The sequence below is a fragment of the Rattus norvegicus genome, chromosome 14, assembly GCF_036323735.1.
Source record: "Rattus norvegicus strain BN/NHsdMcwi chromosome 14, GRCr8, whole genome shotgun sequence".
In the NCBI taxonomy this organism is placed as follows: Eukaryota; Metazoa; Chordata; class Mammalia; order Rodentia; family Muridae; genus Rattus; species Rattus norvegicus.
The window spans coordinates 17644655-17670127 of record NC_086032.1 but is presented as its reverse complement, the minus strand read 5'-3'; the positions used below and the strand labels follow the sequence as shown (position 1 = coordinate 17670127).

General features: G+C 44.1%; 1 long non-coding RNA gene across 2 annotated transcripts in view; it reads left to right on the top strand.

The window, feature by feature from the left end:
- The first annotated feature begins 15630 nt into the window (after window positions 1–15630).
- The window catches only part of LOC120093066 (uncharacterized), a 31349-nt gene continuing 21506 nt past the window's right edge, over window positions 15631–25473 (top strand). Inside the window, exon 1 of one of the 2 annotated variants that reach the window (XR_005493188.1) lies at window positions 15631–16039. This is a non-coding gene — a long non-coding RNA (uncharacterized LOC120093066). The remainder of the gene's footprint in view (window positions 16040–25473) is intronic. The other variant, XR_010057484.1, reaches the window with a different exon arrangement.

Sequence of the window (25473 nt, the reverse complement as noted above, 5' to 3'; positions counted from 1 at the left end):
GCTTTTGTCTGTCATCCTTGTTTTCTTCCTCCCTTTTCCTTCCCCTCCTCTTCTTTCTTATTCTCCCTTCTTCATCCCTACCTTCCTATTTTCCTCTCTCCCTCCCTTTCTTTTTTCCTTCCTTCCTTTGATCTTTCCTACCTTCCTCCTCTTCTTTCTCCTCTTTCGGTTTACCTACTTCCTACATCTTACAGGAAAAACCAAGATTCTATGTAGGGTGGCTATGTAGAGTGGCGATGGCTTTGAATTCAGGAAATCATCGCTAGCTTTATGATTTCAAGTTGAATTTCCAACTCTGCCTTTAGTCATCAGTGGATGTTTTTGGACTCTTCTTACCCATAAGCCAATGTGCTATTTGCATTCTGAACTTTGAAACTTACTCTCCTGACTTCATCTTGTACTTGTAGGATGAAACCACAATCTAGACCTAGATAACGGGAATGCAAAAGTGAGCCAGCCCATGAACAAGACTGAAGAAATTATTTTTTCGAATAGAAAATAAAATAAAAACATAGTAAGCACTCTGAGTTGAGTTCTGATAAATAGTCATAAGGCTATTAAAGCATGTGGATAAATATGTATTAAAGCATGTGGATAAGTATGTAGTAAGCTAAGGACTACACAGGTAGGAGTTGGTTTAGGATGTGAACATATAGCGTGCTATATGAACCAGGTTTTGAAGTTCTGAGGAATTACATGGAAATAAGGCTAACGAAGGCTACTGGGGGCAATTATAGATCGACTTAGTCTTGAAGGCTGTGCAGTTGACAATATCCTCCAAGGTTATGACAGGTGAGGTCATTTCATACACAGGAAAGCGAGTAAGAAAGACTAAAGAATGTTACAGACACTGTTGACTGTCGAGGATTTTCCTTTTGTCTGTCTTCCATTGGTTCTCCAAACAGAAGGTAATAGAAATCTGTTTTAATTCAATAATTGACCTGAAAAGTGGGATTTTTTTTTAAAAAAGAGCTAACTGAAGGGATTCTATGCTAATAGTTAACACAAAAGAGATAGCATAGCACACCAGTAGAGAAAGGTACTGGGGTGATCAGGTACACTTCTATATATGGAAAACCAAACCAAACCACTCTGAATTTGTGGTAGCTGGTCCAAATTTCCCATTCATCTCGCTGAAGCACTGATGTCGTAGTCCACAGCCGAATGCTTCTTCAGGATTGCCCTTGGCCTAAAAAACCTGTTTTGCTTAAGGCTTCACCCTCTTCCCGAGACAGTGCATATCCCCAAAACGACTGATATAAGGGTATACGTTCCAGGTGCTTGAGGCAACCCGGGATGGCTCTCCCAGAGCCAGTGCTCCTCTCGGTGACTGCTGTGGCTTTTCTGTGTGCTTCAACATTCTCAGTCTTCCTCCGCTCACTCTTCTTGGTCCAGTGCTTTTCAGCTGTTGTTCCCACACACCCATTTTCCAATAAGCTCTAAGCACCCAGACTGCAAGCTCAGGGACCGTCTCTTCTGGAGGTCTGTGTGAAACCATCTTAACTCACACCGGGCCACAGCAATGCTTCCACACGAACACCACCTAAGCACAGGGAGACGAAGAATCTGCTCAAGGATTTGCAGCTGAGTGGTGACGAGGTTTAAGTCCCAAACCTCGGGCTTAAAACACATTTAGAGCGATTTAATTTGGTTTTCGTATGTGGAATCATACACGGTTGTCCCAGCACTTTTCTCTATTGGTATCCAATGCTGCCTCTTTTGTGTTAAATCCAGCTTTACAGGGCCCACTCTTAGCCGCTAATGGAAAAGAAAACAAATCAGTTACAGCTGCGTGGAAGTCCGGGGTGAATCACACAAACATACCGTGGAGTGAACAAACCCAGGCCCCGCAGTGCAAACATTACCACTCCACTTATGTGAAGCACCAAGCCAGACAAAATGGGCTCTGTTGTTTAGGGATGTACACATAGAGGGTAAAGATGTAAAGAAAGGCAGGGAATGACTTCTAAAAAGAAAAGAAGCCACGTCGTCTACCAGATGAGTGGGATGGAGTGGGGTGTAGTGACTCCAGGAATGTGTTATTTCTTACTAAGTCTGGAGATGTTTACACATCAGTTCATGGTTATAATAATGTTCACAAACATATTTTTGCTTTTTATGTGAATGGAAGCTCATAACAGCAACCACAAAAAAACAAAACCGAACCCCCAACCCCCCCAAACAACAACAACAGCAACAACAGCAACAACAGCAATACAAACAAACAAAGAGAAAAACTGAATCCACTGCAGGGAATCTGAGGAAGATTCTACAATGCCAGGTCGACATTAGGTCTTTTATTTCTTTCCTCTGCAATCACTCTCTATGGCATTTTGCTTTGGAAATCTTCCCAAATTGCCTGGTTTTGAAAAGGTAGCTCTACTGTGCACATGGGGTTAAAGCTGACACTGCTCTTTCTTACTATGGGGGATGTAGACAGGGGTCTGAATGGCCTCTCTTCCCAGGAACTTCCTGGCCCATGTCAAGTGGCCTGTGCAACTTTCTCTCCTCCTGCAGTTAGGAAGCTCGGCATCAACATTCTGAAGCAAACTTTATCCATCCGAGAGCATCAGCTTTTAAAGATCTTTCTTTTTCTTTTTAGGATTAACTTCCTAAAGCTTGAGGGGGGAGTGGGAGGGACAGACATGTTTTAACAGAATAATACTGTCAGTCTGGTGAATAGTCTGGTTACAGTGTAGGCAGCCAGTTTCCAGCAGCATGCCCCTCCTTTTTATTTACATGTGATTTGGCTCCCAGAGAGTTAGAGATGAAGGGCAGAAAGCAGGGGGAGGAACTGTTTGTGGGGAGGAAAGACACAGAAAGGTGGGAGGAAGAAAGCAATATAGGGGGGCACATAAGAAAAACATAGAGATAAGTATTTGAAAATGTCATAGTCAGCAGATGCTGGCGAGGATGTGGAGAAAGAGGAACACTCCTCCATTGTTGGTGGGATTGCAGACTGGTACAACCATTCTGGAAATCAGTCTGGAAGTTCCTCAGAAAATTGGACATTGAACTACCTGAGGACCCAGCTATACCTCTCTTGGGAATATACCCAAAAGATGCCCCAACATGAAACAAAGACACGTGCTCCACTAAGTTCATAGCAGCCTTATTTATAATAGTCAGAAACTGGAAAGAACCCAGATGCCCTTCAACAGAGGAATGGATACAGAAAATGTGGTACATCTACACAATGGAATATTACTCAGCTATCAAAAACAATGACTTTATGAAATTCATAGGCAAATGGATGGAACTGGAAAATATCATCCTGAGTGAGGTAACCCAATCACAGAAAAACACACATGGTATGCACTCATTGATAAGTGGATATTAGCCCAAATGCTCGAATTACCCTAAATGCACAAAACACATCAATCCCACTCAAGAAGGATGACCAAAATGCGAATGCTTCACTCCTTCTTTAAAAGGGGAACAAGAATACCCTTGGCAGGGAATAGGGAGGCAAAGATTAAAACAGAGGTAGAAGGAACACCCATTCAGAGCCTGCCCTACATGTGGCCCATACATATACAGCCACCAAACTAGATAAGATGGATGAAGCAAAGAAGTGCAGGCTGACAGGAACCGGATGTAGATCTCTCCTGAGAGACACAGCCAGAATACAGCAAATACAGAGGCGAATGCCAGCAGCAAACCACTGAACTGAGAATGGGATCTCTGTTGAAGGATTCAGAGAAAGGACTGAGAGAGTTTGAAGGGGCTTGAGACCCCATATGAACGACAATGCCAAGCAACCGGAGCTTCCAGGGACTAAGCCACTACCCAAGGACTATACATGGACTGACCCTGGACTCTGACCTCATAGGTAGCAATGAATATCCTAGTAAGAGCACCAGTGGAAGGGGAAGCCCTTAGTGCTGCCAAGACTGAATCCCCAGTGAACGGAATTGTTGGGGAAGGGCAGTAATGGGGGAGGATAGGGAGGGGACACCCATAGAGAAGGGTAGGGGGCGGGGTTAGGGGGATGTTGACCTGGAAACCGGGAAAGGGAATAACAATTGAAATGTAAATAAGAAATACCCAATTTAATAAAGATGGAGAAAAAAAAAAAGAAAATGTCATAGTGAAACTCAGTTCCTTTTATGCTTACCAAAATGATAATTAAAATTAGAGGCTGAGAAATGGTTAAGAACATATTTTGTTCTCTCAGGACTTTGGTTCCCAGTACTCAGACTGGGTGTTCAGGGGTCATTTGAACCAGTTCCTTCTATCAGGGGGGTTCATCACATGGTGTAGAAGGCTACCATGAAATGGTACCAATATAGAAAATGAAGCATGATCAGAAAGAAGTGGAGAATCACTCTCATGTTTGCTTTGGTTCCTGGATGGATAAAAGGCTTAGCCAAGAAGAGTCTGAGCCTGGATGTGATGGTCCAGAAACCCACCCCACCCTGTGTATTAAGACATTTCAGTGGATTAGTTTTATGAAACTTTTTTTGGCCTTACTAATGCAAAGAATAAACTTGTATTTCTTCACTGAAAAATTCCCAAGGTATTGGTGTTTCAACAGCAGGAAGTTTTTTTTCCCCTCTCTCAGCTTGTACTACCTTCTAAGAGGCATCCAATTGCTCATGGATGAATAGACTAAGAACTCTTGTCACTTCCTGGTGGGCCACTTTCACAGAGCAGGAGAAGGCACCGGTTATCGTTCATTGTGTTTCCAGGGATCTGGTCGGGAAGATCTGAGCTTCGCCTTGGATTAATGGGAGCTGATGCTGAAGAGAGCAGAGAGAAAACTGTTGCAGTTTGAAGCTGTGGACTCAGGGGGACGTGCAGGGGATGCCATGCTCAACAAAGGCTTAGCCGCACTTCCCTCTCACACGTCGGCCTCAGGAAATGCTACCTCATGGATTGTAGCTACTTGTCAGGCGCATGACTCAACAAACTGAAATATTTGCTAAGTGAGTTTTGGTTGCGCAATTCAGGCCGCTCACCCGTGGCACGCACGGTGCTGAACACAATCATCGGTAGGTCAGCTCGGCTGTTCTTAGGCCGCTAAGAGGAGCAGAGATGGGGAAAGAGGAGAAACAGCCCAACCCTGGCTGCAGAGGTCAACAGGATGCCACCAGATACAGGTCATGTTCTTTCCCTTCTCTGGAAAATCAGGGCCATGTTCAGTTAATGCAAATGCAACATGGGAAATGATTCCTGAAGGCTACTTCTTAGTGCCAAACATTTCCCGGTTTCCTTTATGACAAACACATGGATAGTATGAATTTACGTTGCAGCCCCGCTTCTGAACATCCTGTGAACCAGCACCAATGGGAATTCACTTCACAGAAAGGCCGAGGTCTGAGACATAAGTCAGGAAGTCAGGACCTGCGGCCAGGGTGAGGACGCCAGGCACTGTCACTGATGTTCTATGAGTCTCGTGTATCTTCTGTCTTGAGTGACCAGGTTTCACCCAAGGATCATCGAATCCTGGGAACAAAGGGTCTACTACTTGGGGGCTGGTCCAATTTTCCTTAGCCAAGCTCCCATTAGGAAAGAACAAACAAACAAACCAAAACCAAACCAACCAACCAATCAAACACAAACCTTTGCCTTTCAACCAATAAAAACACTAAAGTGAGAAGGTGGTAGCCATTAATATTTTAGACGTAAGTTTCACTAAAGTAAAACACCCATAGAAGAGTCCTTTGCAAGAGGACAGCCAGAGTCCCATTTTCCTACAGGAGCCCATATGTGGCCACCAGGGGACTCGAGTTCCATTGTTGCACAGTGGGACGGGTAGCTCCAATTTCCCAGTTAACCATTTCCCCCACCCCATTTCCAAGGATGCTTCTTGGCAGATAGTTACTGTCCAAAGATTATTTTGACTGGACTCTTTGGATATAAGCCATGGTATGGGAAATAAGATGTGAAAGATCTAGAATCTACTCCCCATGACACTGGCTGTTCCTTTCTGAAGGGTTGTAGCCTTACTTTCCAGAAAGCAGTTCTCAGGGACCGACTTGGAGACTGCTTTTACTGCTCCCACCCATTTTTTTGCTGGATTCGCCAAGCCCTAATCCATGGTCAAAGTCTGCACGCTGTGACACAGGGCTTATTAAAGGGCCCCAAGTGAAAAAGGAAACCTCCTTCCAAGCAGACAATACCTAAAATCAATCAACTCTCTCTTCATTTTTCCAACGGGAAATGGGAAGTGTTTATTCATTTATAATGCATTGTTGGACCTGGTTTAGGCCTTAATTTCCACATTGGGCTGCTCTTAACTCTACCTGATTTATTATTATTACATTAATATTATTAATGTGCATTCAATTCTGATAAGAGTTGCTGATTCTTCTGTAGCTTACTATATACGGTAGATACATGGGCTCCCCACAGAATCCTTGCTTCCCTAGAATTAGATTTTTAGTTGCAGAATAGATTGCAAGAAAAATGGCCTGCCTTATGGTAAAAACTTTTAGTTGTCTCGTGAAACAATGAGATAATTTTCACCGGGGGTGACGTACCACTTGCTATTCCAAAATGTGAGTGCAATTTCCTTTGTCTTGTGTAGCATTCCTTCCTTAAAACCCTCAAGGATTATGTGCTCTTGGGGCCAGGCATTTCAGTTTTCCGGTGTGGTCACAGCTATCATGGCTGGGCAAGGCATGATAGAAAGGCAGTCATTGGGAAGACAGTACTCTAAAGTCAAAGTGGAAATTTACTTAAAATCAGTACCAAAAGCTTCACAGACTTTTACCTTATAATTCTTTCCTTAGGAGTTATATGACATTAGACTTCTATATAAATATGTTTATTAAAGTCATTATATAGAAAATAAAGAAGGACTTTGGGGGATCAGGGAAGACATTCCAACGGTCGGGGAACCTGAAGGTGATTTCTTTGTAGAGATAACTCTCCCTGCCTCTGATAAAACAGCCTGCAAACCTTCCACTTTGGTTGCTTTTATGGTCAGTCTGTTTGCCTTTTTTAAAACCAGCATTATGTTATCTGGATTTTGGGCCAGGATACTGGTGGCATTCTGTTTTTTTTTTAAAGGAAGGCATTACTTATGCCCCTGTGTGTAGCAAGATACACATACATTCCTCTTGGTAGTGCATTTTACCCATTATAATGTCTTGATGTGACTTAGAGAAATTGTGACCTGGAGAAAAGCAGTTTCTCAAAAAGAAGTTCTCCACACGTTCCAAATGTACCACGGTGCAGATTCTTTCCAGGACCCACACTCAGTAGTGGATACCTCACAGTGCAGGCAAGAGATAATGGGAGACAGACAACGCTTGGTCCACTGCTAATAGCAGTTTAGACCAATTGAGAGACCCTGGCCATGTGGAGCTTGTGTGAAGTCACAGCCAGTTTCTTACTCATGCTAAGTAGGCTGTCTCTGTTAAAACAACCCCCTTTGAACACCTCCTGTGTGACAACTCTTCTTGTCAACCCCTGGGACCAGCTGTAAATAGACAGCGGTCTTCCTTTAAAAAACCTACATTTTAACAGTGGCACGGGTAAACGTTGATAGGCCTCAGAGGGCGTGCGTCTTGTGAGGTTGAATAGCACACAAGGTAAGCAAGGTGTCCACAGCAAAGGACTTGGTGCCAGAACTAGGAGGAGACCCGCAGAGAAAAGAGAGGACCGGGCAGGAGAGCACAAGAGACTTTCTTTGCAAATTAGCACCTTAAATAGTTTCTATTGAAGTGTTCATTTCCTTTCCTATTTGATCATAAAGAGTTACATTTAGAAAGCTGGTCCTAGAGGAACTGTATAAGAAGAATGTTACTTGCTCCATCTAGGGTATTCCACTTGGGCATTTGCAAGGGAGTCTGTCAGCCTGGCCCCTTTGAGGATAAACACTCTTTACTGTGGTTTCTATCCACCCCACTGGGGTGGCCATTCCTTTGAGGATATTCTCCTATGTGTCTGGCTTCTAAGACTTATCAATAACTGTTGCATAGTGAACTGCTGGTCTAGCCATGGACCACGTATCTCTTCCACTCAGCAGCATCCAGAAACAATGATGCAAACGTCAAGTAGTTACTTTCATAATCAATGTTAGTCAAACCTTTCCAGAGAGTGCAAAGTATGGTGCAACCATGCATGACCTGAAGCATGCTCCCTGGGTCAGCTCCGTTCCTTAGCTACACTGCAAAGGACAAACTCTCAGAACGCCTGTTTCCAGCAAAATAAGGGCACAGATGAAAAGCGGTAGACGGATGTGCTTTACAGATGTGCACAGCATCTGGACAGTTGAATTTCGAGATTGCAGTAGAGCAAAGATTGCAAAGGGGGAGAGCATTCAAATATCCACAGAAGACTTGCTTTGGGTCAGGCAACATGCTGCCTTTTTGTGAATCACTATTTATGTAATTTCTTGCCGATGTTGCAAGGAGAGATTCTTTTTTTCTTTTTTTCTTTTTTTTTTTTTGATTCTTTTTTTTCGGAGCTGGGGACCGAACCGAGGGTCTTTTTTTCTTTTATTGTATATTTTCTTTATTTAAATTTCAAATGTTAACCCCTTTCCTGGTTTCCCCTCCAGAAACCCCTCATCCCATCACCCCATCTCCTGCTTCCATGAGGGTTCTCTTCCAACCACTCTTCCACTCACTCCCTCCTGCCTCCCCACCCTAGCATCCCCTTACACTGGGACATCGAGCTTTCATAGAACCACTGATGCCCAACAAGGCCCATCCTCTGCTACATATGGGACTAGACATACTTTATAGAAAATAGATGTGAGATCCATAGGGATTTGGAGTCCATTTCAGAATTCCTTGACTTCATAGAATTGCTATCTGTCAGCTGCACCGGGCCTGCCCATGTATCATAAGCTACCAGAGACTGGGCCACTGGAAGAGAGTTTAGAACTACAGAAGTACACAGAAAATAAATATCATATTTCTCTCCTTTCCCCTTCTTTCTCTTCCTCCTCCTCCTCTTCTTCTACTAAAAAGGGTTCTTTTGCCTTCAAATCTTTTTGAAAATAGAAAACTAATGTATTCTCAAGGATCATTTGTGCACTTCAAAGAGAGGAAACTGTAGTAGAAAGCTGTATAGTGAGGGCATAAGGATTTATTTTCAAACAATGTATTTACGTAGAATACTGCTTAGCAAAAGAGGATTATTTATTTATTTACTAATTGATTAGTTGATTGTCAAATTGGTTGATTGAACCCAGGGCTTCCACACACTACTTCTGAATTAACTTCCCAGCCTGACTAACAACCTTTCTTTTGGTTGTCTTTTCTCCCTCCCAGCCTAATCTCGAAGTCGAGGCAATCCTCCTGCTTCAGCCTCCTGAGTTACAAGTATGTGCTACCATGCCCAGCAGGACCATTTATTCACGAAGTAGACTAACTTCTCCAACTCTTATAATATTAACTACTGATATTAATACAGAACCAGGGTTTTCCAATGATCTCAGTCTCTCCTGCTCTGGGCTGAATCTGTAGGGCCAACAGTTTCCCACTTAGAGATAATAATAATAATAATAATAATAATAATAATAATAACAAAAAGAACAAGAGGAAGAAGAAGAACAAGAGGAGGAGGAGGAAGAAGAGGAGAAGGAAGAAGAGGAGGAGGAAGAGGAAGAAGAAGAGGGGAATGAGGAAGAGGAAGAGGAAGAAGAAGAGGAGAAGGAAGAAGAGGAAGAGGAGGAGGAGGAGAAGGAAGAAGAAGAAGAAGAAAAAGAAGAAGAACAACAACAAAAAGAGGAAGAATAAGGAAGAAAGAAACTAAAAGAGTCAACAGAGGTGGAGTTCAGACCCGGAAAGTCTGCCTTCTCAAATGGATATGGCCCTCTGGGGTCTTTGCTACAAGTTAAGACAGTCACAGTGGAATGAATTCACCAAACATCTGATGAAAAGTGTGGAGAGGTGAAGCAAGTTGTCACGGCTCGCGTCCTTCCTGATAAGACCTGACTCAGTTGTTCAGCATTTGCATCTTCACCTCAGGTGAATAACCCTGAGTCCAGCAGCAGAGGGAAGAGCATTGTCTTCTTGCCAGGACGAGGAATGCTGCTGGCGTCACAGTGAAAAGGGAAATGAGCTCTCTGACTACATTTGAGGAACAAGCCTCACAGACTACCAAGAATTCTTGAATTCTAGTCGTGATCTGTGCTCCTGACTCACTGGTGTCATCCTGGGCAGGATGACAAAGCACAGTGCTCCCAAGTGGGATGGACAGTTTGGGACTTCTGAAAACGTTGTAAAGAACTTTCTTATTTTGTTGTGTTCTGATCTGGGGAGGAGGTAGCATTTAAGGACACACACACACACACACACACATATAAAAATTTTCACTTCTTAACTTAGTTCTGTTTACTCATGGTAACAACGAAAGTTCCTGATTATCATGAATTGCATACCTTAACTTATATCAACTTATTCCCTTTCTTTTTTGAGACATGGTTCTCCTGTGTAACAGCCGACCCTGACTGTTCTGGATCTCACTTTGTAGGCCAGGGTGGCCCTGAACTCTCAGAGATGCACCTACTTCTGCCCCCCGAGTGCTGGGATTAAAGGAATGAGCCACCATACTTGGCAACTTAATTCTTTGTAGAGCAGGGGTTTTTTTTTTTTTTGTTGTTGTTGTTGTTTTTTGTTTTTGTTTGTTTTTGTTTTTGTTTTTGTATACTATAAGGTAGGTGTAAGCAGCTACTCCATAGACTGGCAAAGATGTGTGGGAAGGGGAAGATGTTGCCCAGGTCTGCACTGAAGGCAAGGTTTGAACATGAGATAGATGCTGGCCGATAGGCCTGACATACGTGTTTGTTTCTCAGGGCTATGTTGTAACTTTCAGGTAGAGAGTTAAAAATGCAAATGAAATGGCCCAATGGTCCTGGGGAACAGGAAATGGACGGGTGTGTAGAAGAGTCTGTCTATAGAGGCAGGAGCTCTGGTCATGTAAACAAGAACGGATGGTCTATTTTCCATCATTTTTACTTCATCCATAATCAGGATCGGCCAAGACTATAAATGCACAGTGACCTAGTCTTGTTTTATTATTTTTATATTTATTTATTTATTATTTATTGTGTGTGGGGCATGGGCGTGGTGACTCATGCAAGCCATGGTGTGCCTGTAGGGGTCAGAGGACAACTTGCAGGAGTCACTCCTATCCTAATATCTGATTCCTGGGGATTGTGCTTAGGTCAGGCTTAGAAGCAGGAATTATCTTACGGAGTCTGGAGATAAAATAAGATACATGGTTCTAAAGAAAGTGTTGAAATAGACAAACAACAAACAGACAAGCCAAAAACAAAGACAGAAATCTGGAACTGTATCTTCCTTAGTAGCCAAACATGCACAAAGTCCTGGGTTTGACTCTGGCTTTGTTCTTCAATTGCTAGCCCTTCATTAAAAAACAATCAATACAAGCAAACCAAAGCCAAAGCAGGCATGGTGGTGTAGGCCGTTAGAACCAAGCTGATGAGTTCAAGGTCAGCCTGGGCTGCTTAGAGTTTGAGTACCCATGACTCCGGGTTTGAAAACGCACACCTTCCTAAACAAATCACAAAGCACACACACAAAGCACACAAACTCCAGGGAGGAAACCTTTAAAAAGGAACTAAACACTCTCACTGTCAACCTTTACAGTTAGAGACATGATGTCAGAAGGAGAAGTCATCACTTTCTGCACTTTCTAGGACCGGACGCTGGCAGAACAGTTGATACATAGAATTTATAATGCTCACGTCTTCATAAGCAGAACCAACTCCTAAATCATCCCAGCAAATGCTGCCTCACGGTGGTGCTAATAGCGTGCGAGAGAAGATGATGCTGTTTCCATGTCCGGCTGTCTTCTGTAGCAACTTCCTGAAGAATTACCAATGGTCACACTTACCAATAACTAACATGAGTGACAGGACTCATTGCTACTCTGAACCTATTCTAAGCTGACTTAGGAGTAACTCTCTGGGAGCATCTTGGGGACAAGCTAGAAGCCTAGTGTAATGGAAATTTCCAGTAATGTATGAGTGACTCGAACTAAGGCGACTAGTAATAGAGGATACAGAACCTGAACTGGCTGTCTTGTGTAACCGGGCAAGACTTCCAGTGGAGGATTGGGAAACTAACCCAGCCATGAAACCTTTGACCTACAATTTGTCCTTTCTACAAGAGGTGCTAAGGTAAAGGTGGCACAGAAATTGTGAGAGTGGCCAACCAATGACTAGTCCAGCTTGAAACCCATACCAGATGAGAAAGTCCACCTCCCACACTGCCTGGAGGGCCAGGACCCAGAGGTTAGATAGCCCAGAGACCTAGAATAGAACCAAACACAATGGCAAAAAAATGTTAATGAAATGATTCCTAATGATATTCTGCTAGACTCAACGACTGGAACCTAGTTCAATTGTCATCAGAGAGGCTCTACCCAGCAGCTGATGGAAACTGATACAGAGACCCACAGCCCAACATTGGGTGGAGCTTGGGGAATCCTGCTGAAGAAGAGCGGGGGAGGATTGTAGGAGCCACAGGGGTCAAGGACACCACAAGAAAACCCATAGAATCAACTAACCTGGGCTTACTGAAGCTCATGGAGACTGAACTGACAACCAGGGAGCATGCATAGGACTGACATAGGCTCTCTGCACATATATAACAGTGTAATGCTTGGTCTTCTTGTGGGACTCCTAACAATGGAAGAAAGGGCTGTCTCTGACTCTTTTGCAGGCTTTTGGGACCCTTTCCCTCATACTCGATTGTCTTGTTCAACCTTAAAACAACAAAAGGAGGTGCCTAGCTTTATTGCAACTTTATTTTCCATGTTTGGTTCTTCTCCCTGGAAGCCTGCATTTTATGAATAGAAATGGAGGAGGGATGGTTTTTGGGAAGGGCAGAGGGGAGGTAGGGAGAGGGACTGGGAGGAGAGGAGGAAGGAAACACTGCAGTTGGGACATTAATAATAATAATAATAATGATGATGATGATGATGATGATGATGATGATAATTTGAAACATTTGAAAATAACTAGATAAGTGGTACTGGCAATAATTATAATTTATCAAATGCCTACTCTATACTGCTCATACCACACACATATCCAAAAACACTTACTGTATACGTCCATCCTTCATTATAGCGTCTTTCCACCCAAGAAACCAGAGGCTCCATAATTAAAAGACTCAAGTCTGAGGTGGCTCTGCTGATGAATGTGTCACATGCAGAGTATCAAGCCAGAGTGATCTGACCATCCAGTGTATGCTCCAGTTGCGTGCCCAAAGACACACGGGGCCACAATTTTATTTTTAAGTGTGTCTAGTCTCTCCCACACAGTTTCACGTGCTTTCCTTTCCCCGTTCCTTGCTCTACAAGTATGTTTACCCCCTCTTCTGTTTGAGTGCAGAACGAGGTTGCCAACACTCAGCAAAGGAGACACACGAGGGCGGGCCTTCAGGCTGTCCCTAAAGTTTCCATATATGTACTTTAACATGTCATTACATGTTACTTCAGGGAACTGTGATTTTCTGATTCTGTTTCTTACAGCTGTCCCTGGTAGGTGGTTTGTTGGTTTTGTGTCAACTGTTTACTGACATTTTCACATTCCATTCTCAGCACAGACCTATGAAATGGTAACTGATAACCTCACTGTGCCTAGAGAAGCTTTTGGGGAAGACAGATGAAGAATTTTGGTCAATGTCATATAGAGGATGCCAGATCCATGGGTTTTATTCTAATGCCTCCACCCGCAAAGCCTATGTTACTTTTATTACACGTTACTGTACATTGCCTACTGGCTGAATTAAATTCTGCTTCTCTTTCAGCTGGTGAAACAGCTTCATGCTCGTTCAGGCTGGCCTCCTGGCTGAAGTGATTAAGAAGAAAAAATAGGAACACTATGCCTCAGAAAATTCGATGCTGAAAGTGTATCTGGTGGCTGTCGAAGATAATCCCAAGGAGTCAGTATTAGAATTGGCGAGCTGAGTGGGGAGAGCTAGTGGCTAACTTTCTATGATGTGTGCCTGGCATTACGTGTCCTTCTGATAAATGCTCTCCCAGTTTAGTTGCTATCTGTGGTATGCTGAAGTTTCACTCTTTCAGCAGTACAGGCCCTGCTGATAAGAATTCGCTCTGAAAACCCAGTTCCGAAACTCCAATAGATGGCTCACAAATGTCCTCCTCGGAGTCATGTTTAATTGTTTTCTTAAGAACTTAAAATCGAAGGCACTGACAATGGCTATTTTCTGCTTGAAGCATACCCAGTCTGTGGAGTGCCTCAACCCACTCTTGCTGGGTAAATTATCATGCGGGTCCACGCTCCGCCCGGCTGTTAGGGTACGAGGCAGACAGAATGTGGAGACGCTAGACTACGTTTACCCTGCTTTGCCGCTGTTGGGTGCTGGTCTTGAGGGAATCACCAAGACACTGCTCAGGGGGTGGGAAAATGCAGTCTAGGATGTGGGAAGTCAAATCTGGGGTCCCCTGGCTCCTGGGTATCCAGACCACTCTGGAAAACCACGCAGAGGAGTTGGAAACGAAGGGTTGCAGGTCCATGGGCCTATGGTGAGGAACGCAGGACCGGAGGTTCCCAAACTCCTGGACATTCAGGCACCACTGGGTCGTGGGGAGTTGGGGGCCTGTGGGCTGAGGATGAGACCTGGGCCAGAGGAATGGGAATTCCGGCTTAGCGAATTGATGATTATCCTTAGCTTAGTGGCAGTTGTCTGGGAGTGCAGAGGACCCTTCTGCGGGAGGCTTAGGCAGCATAACTCAGTAGTCAAAGGCCTTCTCCATGCTCCCCATGACAGTTCTTGATGAAAGAGACAGTCTTTGGCTCCAAACTGTTTATTAATTGCTCGTCCTGGAAAATGGGTGCACACCACCTTCTCAGGGTGGACCGGAGATTTTTGTAGAAAGGAATGTCTGGGAAGGGAAGGTTATTGGCTAAACCCTCAGGGACTCTAGATACCTCATTAGCAAGGAGAACTCTGTTCTGGGCTACCCGACAGGCATGAGAAGTTGAGTCACATGTTCTAGACCAGGAATCCAGTAGCGGGCAGAGAGACACCCACCTTCTCAGGTGGGTACCCACTCAACTGTACCAAGTTTCCTGGCATGGTCCACTGTCCCACCACTCCTCCTTTTCATTTTTATAAAGGAGAGGTGTCATTGGAGTGATTGTCTCTTATAGTAGTGAAAATTGTGGGTGGGGTGTAAGCATCAAAATAAAACACAATAGAAGCCAGAGGGGTAGTGAGAGGTGGGGGCTAGGAAGACAGGGGGTTATTGAACTAATTGTTCAGTGGGTCATACAGTTTGTGAGAATATTAGCATCAGTTTTACATAGACATCATTTACGTTTCCCCAAGGTCGAAGCCATTAGGTTCAGGCTAGAGAGCTCACTGTCTCTGGAGGGTCCCGGCTCTGTCTGTCTGTCATCTGTGGGTCTCAGCTGTCATCTGTGGGTCTCAGCTCTGTGAGTCTAGAAAGTCTTCAGGCAGACGCTGTGTCTGGACAAAGGCAGCTTTACTGCCCCAGGCAGATCCAAGAAGATGGTGGCTCACTCTCCATCTGGCCTGTGGCGGTTTGGCCTGTGGCAGCAGGCTGTCCTTTTTCCCTGTAGAGATAAACGTATAGAGTAATTGCAATAGGGGAGCAGAACCCCAGCAGGAGGATGTCTGTACAGGCTAGATAATGTATGGTAAAGCTGTAACAGTTTGCTTGGGAGCACATTGGTGGCCTGTTGTTATGGTCCTAGAAAAAAGGCAAGGGTGTTTGAGGAAGTTAGTCCTGGAAGGAATCCTTTCCGTGGGGCAGTGACCTGTGTTGTAATAAGGAAAGCAGAGGGAAGAGTTGAGGGTTAATATGCTTTGGACGGCGGAGGAAAAAAATACCATGTTACATTGGTGGCTGGTACTCGGTTTTTGATCTTCCTCTGCCTCCACGGTCTGACGCCCGGCCTCGTGCCTCTGCCGCACCGACGTCTACACCATCCAACCACCACCACCTGCTGGCTGCTGTGGGACTCAGGGCGCCCAGCACTCCGGCAGGCTTCCCCATCGCCATGACGCCCTGCTTACAGCTGCCCGCCAAGGAGAGCGTCCTCTTCAAGCATGTGCTGGTGAGTGGTACCTACTTTACCTCTGTGCGCTTTCTTTACCTCAGAGCTTGACTTTCCATGGTGTACACATGGCGTCCGGGGAGTGTTCTTGAGCTTGGAGCTAGCTACCTGTGCTGCCCCTGGGGATGGATCCTTTCACCAACCCTTATTCTAGGACCTATTCCCTTAGGTGAGATTTTTCCTCATTTTTTGAGACAGTTTAAAATGCCGGAAATTGCTCTCTGGCTCAGGAGAACTGACTGTAAATGTAGCCCCAGCACTGGTTGGGGCAATTAATCCCTATTCTCAGCCACGGGTCTATCGGTCTTCGAGGCCTGTCCCTATTTCCGGGGATGTTTTGGTCTAATTTACACTAAACAGGAAACAGTATCTCTGTCTGGCCCCATCCCCAGGCCTCCCCGTCCTCTCCCTCTTACCCTTTCTCACTTTCTCTTTGTTCTCTTCTCTTCCCTGCTCTTCCCCTCTTCCCTGTCCCTTCTCTCTGCTCCTCCTTTCCCTCCACGTGCTCATGGCTGGCCTTTCCTCTCCTCTCCTCTTCTTCTCTCATTAAACCTCTCCTCGCGGAACCATGTTGGCTTGGTGTGCTTTGTCCGGGCGCGAGCCAAGATTTAAACCCCAACATTAGTCCTAACAAATTATGTATCTGGGACAGCTTGTCTGTAAAAGGAAACTGGTGGTTAATTAAGGATCAAATAATGGCTATTAGCATGGTCGATTTGATCTGTGGGAGTAGATTAAAGTATGATTTTTTTGAAGTTTAAAAGAAATTTTAAGCAAATTGAAAAATTTTAGGACAGTCTTAGGTATTCCTGTTATGGAGAAAGAAACATTTAAGTAAAGAAGCATGGAGATTTTGGGTTAAAAAATGCATGAACATTGTCTTAGGTGCTCCTGTTAGGGAGATGAACAAGCAGTGAAACGAACGAAAAGGTCTAAAGATTTTTGGGTTAAGGGTTTTAGGTGTGCTTTTTCCTCAATTCTCAGCAGCAACACCTCAAGTATTGCCCTTGCCTGAGGGGCTCATTTTGCCTAGGTGGAGCGGAAGGGGCCTGCTCTGCCACACTGAGGCTGTGGCTTTTTGTTTTGAGGGGCAGGTCTCCGCGCTCCGCCCCTACCCCCCCCCCCCCCCCCCCGCTTCTTTTTTCTTGGTAGGTATTGCTAGAAGGCCAGGATGTGTTACCTTTTGTATACCTTAAAAGAAGAGCGGAAAGAGAAGCGTAGGGATTTGGTGGCACGTTTTAGGCAGGGCTGGGGAGGGTGAGAGGCAGCGCCAAAAGCTGTGCCCCATTTTCCTCTTGGCAGCGGCAGCAGCGAGCAGGGTGGTGCGAGAGAGCGAGCACACCAGCCCTATCATGTCCCCCTGCACTTTAGAATCTTTTAAATTTATTTATCTGTCTTAGGACTGGTGAAGTTCTTTGGGACCATGAAGCAAAAACATGAGAATGGCAACATTTGGTCTCCTGGGCATGCACAAGATGTCCAGCAGGCAGATGTCAGCTGAAGTGAACACCAAGTTCACGCTGAAGGCGGTTAGAGCTCACTATAGCCCTCCCTGATAACGTGCCACCGTCCTCAAGTTCCGCTTAGCTCACCAAAGCCTGCGCTTTTAGACGAACATACACCTTAAGTTTGACTGTAAACAGACAAGATGTATTTTTTTTTTATCTATAAGAGAAGACATAATGGAAAGAGATCATGGCTAATACTTTGAGAAACATCAGCTTTCCACACAGCATTTGATTGAGGAACTTTAAGGATGAAGTCATTGACCTAGACCATTTCTCCAAATAAGACTGTAGTTTGGAGGTTCCTTGTGTAATTTGTGGCAACACGTAAGGATCAGTGAAGAACAGACTACCGACTTTAGTAGGTTGGAACGGGATGGCTGTTACAGTCATGGAACAGGCCAGCAAGTCAGTGGTAATTTACATTAAGGGAGAGAAGCTGAATGAAATCATTTTACTTCATTAACAACTGTCCACTAAACAGGCTTCATTAGTTGAGATTTATTTGGTCTCCTGGGCATGCATAAGGTATTTTAACAGTTAAGTTTATCAGTGTCTAACTCCTCAGTCACAGACAAGTGGCAGATTATAAATTGAAGGTAGTTCATAGATAAGATGGTGAGTCCTTAACAGGCTTCAGGATTCTCCAGAGGCCCTGATGAAGCTCTGACTTACAGCTCAGTTCATGTGCTAATCATGCCCATTCTGTGTGGACAGATGTTGTGTGACTTGGTAGGTAGAGACCCCTTATCCCACAAAAATCTCTGAATCCTTGAAAGGTGCTTGGAATATATCACACAAGCCCATCCTGAGGAAAGCTGAAGGACACAGTAATGTAAGACACTTATATCTCTCGGCCTCAACGTGGCACTGAGTAGTTTAGAAGGCAATTGCTGCTTACGTGTAATTAAATTGTGTGCAGCGGGATGAACCTTTTGCTCATGAGAGGGAGAAGGAAATGGTCAACACCGATGATTCTTTACCGGTTACCTCAGTGTTCCAGAATCTAAATACAATAGAACTTTAAAATAGTCTAAAAGAAAGAGGTTTCCAAAAGCATGTCTAAATGTTCATACTGTGGGAACTCAGACAAACAATGCACACATGCCTTTTTGGCAGTTTTTTTTCCCACTGTGTGAGCCTGGCACACCATGCGGTTTCTTTATGAAGCCGTTCTGGTCACCCACGCTGTCACATGAGGCGGGTAGCATGGATGAATAAGAGAGACCTCATTCTCATCATGGGAGAGCCTTGCAGGGCTTGGCCTGTCGCTCAAATGGCAGCCTCTGGAGATAGGTCTCAAGAGTTCAGGTTCTGCCTCTGGCTCCTTGTGGGCCTGCTGAGAAATGGTTGTAACCTCTCTACTTCATAGGCTTCTCTTGCAAGCGAGGATGATACCAGTGCAGGCTCCATAGGTGACGATTTGGTGATTCAAAATATGGAAATAGGGCTAATTTTGGGCAAGGTGGAAATATGCTTTGCTACAATTTGCCTAAATTTTTCTCACTTGGTAGCCTACAAAAACCTCTCAGGATTCAGGGAAAGTTTTATAGTCTGAAGAATAGAACTTTCTCTAGTATGGGTTTAACGGCATATAAACGTCAACGAATTCCACAATGTGTCAATGTTTTCTGGAACCACACCAGCTTATTTTAGACTTTGGGAAGAAATAGCATTTTTTTTTCATAAAAATGTGATCTTCGCCTGACTTATGACCTTGGGTTGATTTGGGGCTAGTTTTCGAAGCCAGATGCATATGTCATGTCTGTGTGGTATGCTGCTAGGGGAACTGGGAATGCCCCATGTCTAAATCATCCACCCCCAGACTGATGTCTGCAATTCTCATTTTCTGTTGAAAAACAAGTTTTGTTTGTGTATTAAAGAGAAAAGGGGATATTTTTTCTTTATTTTTAAAGGCTATTTATATTATAAAAGACGAGAGGGGAGAAGAGAAACTGTGGGTCCTAGGCAGGTACCCTAGGGACAGCATGGGACACAGGGTGCAGGAATCCACATTAGGCTTTCCCACCAACACTCTTCTTGCGCAGCCCCAGCATGACCTTTGTGATGGAACGTATGAGTCTTGCTATTTTTGGGGGGTACAAAACCATACACTGGAGCCAATGAAAAAGGCAGAATGCTGAAATAACACAGCTCTGTCTTCACAGGAAGATAGAAAATTAACACACGTTAGCTGCAACAAGCTGTCAGGCACAGCAGAGGTGAGGGGAGCAAGGGTTATGTGGGAGACCATCATGGCTGGCTATTTCTTCTCTGCCTCACAGCAGAGCTCCTCCTATAGGCCAGGAGAGAGCTCTGGTCAAAGCTTGTGGGCCCACGGAAGAGTGAAATTCTTCCCAGATAATTTGTCTTCAGTGAAAAGTTCAAGAAACATTTTTTGTACTTGATACATTTTTCCTGTTTTTTTTTTTCATGCACGGGGAAAGATTCTTGTGTACATTGTACATAATATCTTATACCCACAAAGGACAGAATCCCACTATCTGGAGCTGGGGTGCATGGGAGAATGAAATCACACACATACAGTTGTTATGTTCGATGTCTTTATTGGCATTGATTGCCATTGGCTATGTATCCCATTCAAGGCCACAGATCAAGGTCTGTTCTTCCTCCATGTATTAGCTACAGTTTGTTGGCAGCTAATTCCAAGGAGATCAATGGCTGACAGAAGAAGGAGTAGGCTAGGAAAATTTAACTCCAAGTAGGAGTTCCATGGTGATCAAAACCTTGTAGGGGATCCAGTTCTTTCTCGTCTTCCAGAATTGAGACCCAATATTCATAGGCTTATTTTTTTCTGATATTTGCAACATAACAAACATAACATATTTTCAAATCACCCTGGAAACAAATACGCTAAACTTCAATAAGGAAAAAGATCACTTCTCCCTCCACATTCCTTCCTAGGTTCGTAAGAGACACAAAATAACCACAAAAGAATAAAGGAAAGAAGAAAGAATGACAGGAAGAGGGGAAAATCCAAGACATTACGGGCTATTGCTAATGTATTATGTCAAACCTGACATGGTGAGTTGAGGCTCAGTGCCTACCCTTTAACGTCTGCCTTGTTGGCAACCTCATTCAGCCTCCAAACAGAAGAGGGGAAAGCAGACTTGAAGGGGAGGAGATTGGGGAAGGAAAGCAGGTGAGGCTATGTGTGAGATTAGACACGCTTGAAAAACAGAACTAGAACTATGGGCAGTCTGACTTTCTCCGCTCCACAAGGGGTACGACAAGAGTGTACACCAGGTGATCGGATGTTAGACTTTTGTATCATTGTGATACTACCGTTATTTTCTCTTCAGCCACAGGAAAGTGTAATTTTTAGGAGATTTGGGTAAAATAATATTTAAAATTACAAATACAAATGCTTCATGTTTGAAGTAATGCTGATATCACCACTAGTAGATATTTAATAAATATTAACTCAGGGGATGAATGCCAAGTGACAAATGGCAAATTAATGTCAGAAGGCCCCCTATGGAGACAAAGAACAATAGCCCTGTTATGACTATATTCTAGAAACATTCATGCTTCTGTATTCTGAGAAACTAATATTGCGTGATTAGATCACCAAAACTAAACTTCAAAGATAAGAGTTTTGTCACTTTTCGGAGCAATGATTTGTTTTTGATATTATATAATTTTGGCCAATTGTCCATATAAAATATTTGTATGTTCTATATGCAGCTTTTTGGGTCTCTGGACTCCAAGCAGGGGTGGGATAATGTCAATGCTAATGAGAGTGGTTTCAGTCTGATACCCAGGATGGCCCACTTTCTGCCGCAGAGATAGGCTCCCACTCCTGAGATCTGTCTTGCTGTTTTTGACGACTGTCATATGTTTAGTAAAAGGCGAATATTCAAGAACGAGCCACCAGAGTGATTCCAGATAAGTCATCTCCTGCTATTTCAACTGAAGAAGAAGAACTTTATCATTTTATCTCCGTGGCTGGTACGGTTTATAGATCCAAAACTAAAACGTGTCTGTGATCTTAGCTGTGCTTGTCTCCGGTGGCATGAATATTTTAAAATCATCCTTGAGTTGCTGGTCATCCAAGAGACAAGTCCCTCTTAGCATCACATTTTAGTTTGCCCTCTGAAGTAATCTTTATTGCGTTGGCAAGTCAAGGAAAAAAAAATCATTTAAAGTAAAGCTAGGAAACACTCATTAAAACTTATGGGTAAGTGTGTATTATGGTAGTTGTGTGGGTCTTTTTGGTACTGGGAAGAAATTTAGCTCCTACTGTGAAAGATCACCTAAACCACTAGAAATTTCTTTTATAGGGTTCTTCAAAATCATGGGGGCCAGCATGAATCCTTTTATTTTCGTGTACTGTAAAAATTACTAAAAAATTCGTATTGAGATTACTACTAAATAGTTTTAAAAGATTTGTTCTATTCTTAATTATGTATATGTGTATGTTTGTTTGGGTACATGCACATATGAGTGTAGGTACCCACAGAACTGAGAAGAGAGGATCAGATCCCTTGGAGCTGGAATCTCAGGTGTTGGTGAACCACATGACACGGGTGCTGGGAACTGAACTTGAGTCCTCTAAAAGAGCAGTACATCAGCTTAACCAGGAAGCTCATTGCCCAGTTTCTAATAGACAATTACTAGCACATTTACAAAGCCTGTTTTAATACATAATAGTCAAACATGTGAAGATGAAGTCAGGCCACTTCAGGGAAACAGGACTTCAGTATTTGGCTTCATGCTTAAGCTGAATGAACAGCCATTTTCCTAAAATTGGTAGCTTAGTGTAGAAAGTGGATGTGACCAGTAGGGTAACTGATAGACTGAATATTTCCTATAAGAAGTTTCTATTAGGTTACATTCAAAGGGACTTTTTCTGTTGATGACATTGTGCTTTTCTTTTTTTGTTTTGTTTTGTTTTGTTTTTTTGTTTTTTTCCCGGAGCTGAGGACTGAACCCAGGGCCTTGTGCTTGCTAGGCAAGCGTTCTACCACTGAGCTAAATCCCCAGCCCTGTGCTTTTCTTTTTCCAACATTCTATTCTGCCTTTCTTGTGTTCTACAGCTCTACTAAACATGAATAATTTTCATTGAAAGATACTTTATCATAATGTTGAGATAAAGTTCATAGAACTCCTCTTCTCTCCCCGTCACTCTTCTTGTTGACTCCCTAGAGCTAATGAGAAACCTTTAGGGAGGTGAAAATTACCTTTAGGCAAGCAAGGTCTTATAATTGCCTTTCATGAGATGTCTTCAGTGGAAAACTCAGTGAAGAAAAGGGGACTTAAAGGGAGATTTCTCAAATCCTTGGGAAATTCCACTTGTGGTCAAGGAGTTCATCCCCGTGACTCCTGGGGTATGACACTGAGTGATATTTCACAGGACTTCATACTGATTCATGCTGCAAGACTGTGAGGCTGGACTGGAGCCTTTGGAAGAAAGCTCTCCATCAGCAGTTGCTGGGCTAGAGATTCAGAAGGGAGCTCTTCTCTTCAAGACCCTAAGCTCTCAGACATGCTATGGAAGCTCCTTCCAGCTGAACTGCTCCCCGAGACACTGGAAGAGCCTTGTACATACTTACCTTGTGTGAGGACTTAGGGAACGAACTGAGACACTGATACACAGATGCTACTCTCTGGAAGTCAGGGAGAGACACCAGAGATCATTTATGAAAGAGCACACGGGAGTCAAGCAGAGGCTCTTAAAGTCTGTCCCAGGACATGGATCGTCAGGTCACTTAAAGACGTACTAGAAGGGCTGATTCTGGAGAGCTCTGGACCTCTGTAGCAGACTGTAGGAGCAGAGCCCAGTGACTGGCCTGGGTCTCATGAGTACGTCAGCTGCTCCTGATACACACCAGAACCTGAAGTAGTACTGGGCTTGAGGGGTGGTTTGCAGACCTTAGCTAACCGGAGCCAGGTGGAGAAAGTTGAGCAGTGTTGAGAAAGGCCTGTGCCTTGGACATTTTTAAAGAAATCAACACTGAGTATTAGAGATGGGAAGAAGCGTCTCTCAGGGAAGAGTGCACACACATTGAAAAGGTATAGGGAGGAAGCGAGGACAGGGAGGAGCCTGCAGAGATCGAAAAGGTCCATGTGGAGAAGGATGTTTGAGTAGGCAAAGACCATGGCAATGATTAGACTGAAGGCTAAAGCTGGGGGAAGACAAAGTTGGGTCTGCAGCTCAGGAAGGTCTCTTGACAGGAATGGTGGCTAGGAGGAAGAAGCTGGAGCATGGATCAGTTAACCTTGAGAAGACTTTAGCACAGTGGTGCTATGCAAGTGAAGAAGCCCAGAAAAGGAGACATCGTGTAGCAAATGCTGCTGAGAGTAGGAATACAATAAGCCAAAGACTTCCTTCCATGTCTGCTATCCCTGTCTCCATATGTAAACCAAATGTATGATTCTGGAAAGAATATCTCAACCTATTTCTCCAGGTGGTGAGGTTACAAATACTACTTCCTTTTACATTTTTTTTTTTATTTCCTCGATGTCCTATACCTAAAGGGCTTCATAGTCTAATTAGGAATTCAAAGTTAGGGAGGAAAAGGGCAAGAAAGACAAGGAAAAAAGAGAGGGGGTTGCATGAAGGGTCACAACTGAAAACAAATTAGAAAGTCAAGATGGTTCCAGGGGCTGCGATTAGGGAGGAGGCTGACTGTGAGCCCCCTGCCTGACTACTTGTTTGGCCGCCATATTGACAGGACCTGGACAAGTGGGGCTGGGGAGACGACTCAGTGGTTAAAGAGCTCACACTGCTCTTACAGGGGATCCGAGTTCAGTTCCCAGAAAGCACGGTGGATAGCTTACAACTGTCTCTACCTACAGCCCCAGAGGACTGGATGTCTGCTTCTACCCTCCATAAGATCTTCACACATGTACACATGTGAACGTGTGCCCTCCCCCCCACAACACATACACACTTCTGTACACAGTTAGAAATAAAAATTAGAATCTTCTGGGGCACGGAGAGGAGGTATGGGATGTGGTGGACCTGTTAGGGGGAGGGGTGGGCCGGGAGGGGAATAAAATCCGGAGTGTAAAGATAAATAAATAAAAAGAATGAAAAAATGGAATCTTTTTAAAAACCGTCAATGACAGGACATGTGTCTGAGTCTGCCACTCTTCTGCAAAACTGTGCTCGTGTCTGACTCCCAGACTCCATCAGAAGCTAGTCCCCTCTGCACTGACGATGCGGTTATAAAGGTGCACTGTCAGCTTGGATGCCTTGGAACGGAGTATTGATAACGACCCATTCCATGCTCGCCGCACTAGCTCTCTGTCTCCCTATTTCTTTGCCATACAAATACAGCAAAACCTGCCCTCCAAACTTAATGAAGAACAACACTGTCAGAACTCTGTGGTGTCATGAGACACACTCGTCAGGCATCTGAGAGTGAGAGGAGGGACTCTGTAGAGTGGTGAGCAGTGACAGAGGGTCCTGGTGTTTGTGGGAGGGAGCGGTGGCCAGAACTCCTGGAAACCATAGTGACAATGATGAGCACTGCGATTTGTCACTGTACTGAGAACTTTGCAAGGATTATGTGGCCCCTGTAGTAATCATATCCGCCTTTAAAGATGTCTTAGTTTGAGAATGGGAGAAACCGAGGCTTCAGACATTGAGAGTCTCCTGTGTCAGGGGGAAGAAAATAATTTGTATTCTGAAGTTGCTGCCAAGGGTGCTGGAGACAGATGGTGGTGGTGGTTGTGGCTGGTTCCACAACAGTGCCAGCACACGTACTAAAGCATGCACGTTTAAGGGGGTTAAGATGAGAGATATTTGTTGCTTATCGTGTGTGTGTGTGTGTGTGTGTGTGTGTGTGTGTGTGCACATATATATGGATACATGTGGAGGTTGGTGGTCAACTTTAGAAGTCACTGCTTAGTAGACAGCCATCTTATTTTCTGAGGCAGAATCTCTCTTTCTCTACAGAA